We start from the raw sequence: 3,686 nt of genomic DNA on the forward strand, positions 1-3,686 counted from the left end.
GAAATATAATATATGCTAATATATCCGGACCAATGGTACACCGTCTCATTGCAAATTTAGAGGTACATGTTTTTATTTGCAATTTAAATCATGCAAGTTCTTTTATTGCAAAAACCTTAATTTTCTTCTCACTTAAGCCATGTAACTTTCAAATCTATTTACAAATGTTCCATGCCAATCACCATTCTTTTCATTTCCATCTTGAGAGTAACAAGTAACAGTAAAAGAATAGTTAAAGAGAATCATTTTGACATTTTCATTTATATTATGTGGTTGGGGTGTGAAGTCCAAAAGGTATGCAGAATCTTGCTAAAAAATGAAGCTACGTGACAAAAAATAGGTCCGAAGTAGGAAAAAAATTATTCGTAAACAAAGACTAATCCATGTCAGTATGGGGTACCCTACAATCACCTCTCCAATGAGGCCAACCGGAAAGATACACCTTTTTAATACATTATCAGATGAAGATACTTAGGTACATTATCAGACGAATTTGTCTGATAAATTGTCATAGTATTCAGATTCTTTGCAGATGAACCCATAGTTGAAATATGTGGTTCGAAAAGTTGATAAAAGAGGATTAATCAGAAATGCAAGGAAGACCAAAAGGCTTCTGGCTCGAAAATTATATACCACATAATTCAGTAGAAGTGAACACAAAAAATGCTAAGCTACCAATAAATAGCAAATAGTATATCCGTATCAAGTCATTTAAACGTAGGTGAATCCAAATGTATATAAATTGAACAAGAATGGAGGAGCATACCCTTTCCACTAGATTTCCATCACTGGGTCCTTTAAGTGACAAAGATGTTATTCGGGGTTCATGTAAAACTAGATTTTTTTCGTGGTACTGCCATCGGGTGAAGCTACCACATGATCTGATCTATCCTCAAAAAAGTGAGAAAGGTTAAGATCATGCTGGCAGCTTCAGCCGATACTAGTGCACGGTGATAGAACGAGCTATCTGTTCTCATTATAGTAGAGTAAGCAAAAGGAGACTATCTACTTTCTCTCCTCCTTCTGCAAGAGGCTTACCTGGAGAAGAGAGGGCTTATGACAATAAATAGAGGTCCCGAGGAGGAGGGATCAAAGGGGAATATGGTGCTAAAAGATAGAGAATTGGCGAAGGAAAATCTTTGCAAAATCAGAGGATCTAAATTGAATATTATCATGCCATTAGTTAGTGACAGTTTCTATTTATTGTAAGAGCATTTAGTAACTTTAGGGTTTGGAGGGTAGGGGGGCCATTTCATGGCCAGATGCATAGTCTTCTCCCTATTTGCATATCTCTGTGAGTTTGATTCAGTAATTATTTAGGTGGGTGAATGTTATATATTTGAGAAGGCATCTACTATATATATACAGGCAATTGTTGTTCCTTGGCCTGCTGAGGCACATTCTGCGATTTACTTCCCTCACAAAGCTCTAGAAACGGGACGGTGGGAGCCCTCAAGGTTGGAGTTCAACCCTACTATATATATATATATATATATATATGAGATTGCATAAAAGAAGAGATGTTGTGAGACTCTTTCTTTGGGATTTATTAAAGTATTGTTCATTTCATCTAAAAGTTTAAATTGTTAGAGAGATGCTATGTAACACCTTGAAACTTTATGGCTCTAGAGATTATTGGTCTAGTCAAGCCTTTATAGCGATGCCTAATAGCTAATTTGGATCTACATGGATATCTTTATAGTCGAGAAAACAAAGTGGAAACAAATATAAATTTATACTTTTATTTAATTGAGTCAAAATGGTTAGCTAATGATGGAATCAATTGCCCTATTAATATTAGGCTCTCTTTTTTTTAAAGCTAGAATTAAATGACGAATTTTGGAGCCAATAATAACAATAACTACTTACTTAATAATATTAGTTATCGATTTATATCATATTACTATAGCAATATTAGACTCATTTGATAAATCATAATAAATTATGTATATTAGAATTGAGATAAAGCTAATTTGGATAAGATTGAATTAAGATTTGAACGATTGAAGAAATATTATTGAAAACAAATCTTAAGGGATTTATTTGACTTGCTAGTTAATGTATTTATTCCTATCATGATTCCCTTATTAGTTAGTTAAGGAAGGATATGGAATCAGCCATAACCAAACAAGAATTTATGCGATTAAGTCCTACTGTAATCAAATTCTATTAAAGTTGTCAACTTTTTTGCACTCGATTGATAAATAGAATAAATACTAGCTTTGTAGAAATTAAATACGAGTTTGATTTTTTAGTTATTTAAATTGTTTGTTTGCATTTATATAATCATGATTGTCCATAATTTAGAAATTATTTAATCCAATTTCTGCCTTTCCCCCTTGAAATTCATTATAGCAAATACAGTTTCCTCCTGTGTACACGTGTGTTGTATTTTTGCAAAGTAATATTATATTATATAATGTATTTTATCTTTGTTTTAATCCTATCACTTGTGCTATCATCATTTTGAATTAAAAAGCGATAAGGGACACGTTTGCATTTAACCAATAGAACAGGTACACTCCATTTATTTTCTACAAATCAAAACTGAAATTGTACATGTCGTAACTCTATAAATCTAACCACACAATGATTACTCTTGATTTATAATTATCCTTCATATAATTTGGATAGATTTCAATCTTATAGAGGATAATAACTAATACAATTCTAACACTTATCAACTACTTTATGTTGCCTATAAATACTAATGCCATACACATATTTTGCCAAGAACACCATTCCTTTAACTTTGGTTCTGTTCTTTAAATTCAATAGCTTCCTTACTTTTTAATGTCCATCTATTCCACGCACATACACAGTTTCTCAGTTTCAAAGGCATCAAGACTCCTTTTTTTTTTTTTACTATAAATATTCTGGAAAAGTCAAATTGTTGACACATTTTAAAAGTAGAAAACCATTCTCCATCTTTAATTACGTTCAAGGAAGCCAAGAAGTTTGCGAATTGAAATATTCTGTTGGATTATTCTTTCAAAAATTAGTTGATTTGACGAGGTAGGATACTATGTGCAAGTTGTTCCGTCCTTTCAATATTATAATTTTTGACGTGATTTATTTCATGAAATGCTAATTGAGAAATGAAATGTGAGATCTCCTCGGGTCTTCTCAAATATGTTAGAGTATTCGATTGATCACCAATTGCTCTTGATGAAATGATGGTATGGAATGTTGTAAATTCATGTTTTAAAAGTTATTATATTGTTTGGACGCACGTATCCTATTGAGTATAAATTACTCATTCCTTCAATTTTAAAATTTCAGGTTAGATCGGTCGACATGAATGGTGGCTGAGCGATGCGCAGGCTGCCAAGTAAAGAAATTTTCAAGAAAACATTTAAAATAATTCTTCTAGGACATTTTGTGTTTCCATTTAACGTTTCATATTACCTGACGATACATTTATTTGATTTAGCCTTTGAGTATTAAATAAATTAGGAGTTTTAAAGTTCCAATTTATATTTCCACTTGATGTATGTTTATAAAATGATATCGGTAACACCTCAAGTTTAAATCGATAAAATTTGAGGCGTATATCGTCAAGTAATATGAAATGTTAAATGGAAATCAATGGAAACACAAAATGTCCTAGAAGAATTATTTTAAATGTTTTCTTGAAAATTCTTTACTTGGCAACCCGCGCGTCGCTTAGCCACCATCCATGTCGA

At 32.0% G+C, this 3,686-nt stretch overlaps 1 long non-coding RNA gene across 1 annotated transcript; it reads left to right on the forward strand.

Moving 5' to 3' along the window:
• Window positions 1-2,757: 2,757 nt before the first annotated feature.
• Window positions 2,758-3,477, forward strand: LOC111404856. Its single transcript, XR_002704702.1, has 2 exons — window positions 2,758-3,179; window positions 3,283-3,477. It is a non-coding gene; the product is annotated as an uncharacterized LOC111404856 (long non-coding RNA).
• Window positions 3,478-3,686: the final 209 nt, after the last annotated feature.

The sequence above is a fragment of the Olea europaea genome, chromosome 11 (assembly GCF_002742605.1).
Source record: "Olea europaea var. sylvestris chromosome 11, O_europaea_v1, whole genome shotgun sequence".
Lineage (NCBI taxonomy): Eukaryota > Viridiplantae > Streptophyta > Magnoliopsida > Lamiales > Oleaceae > Olea > Olea europaea.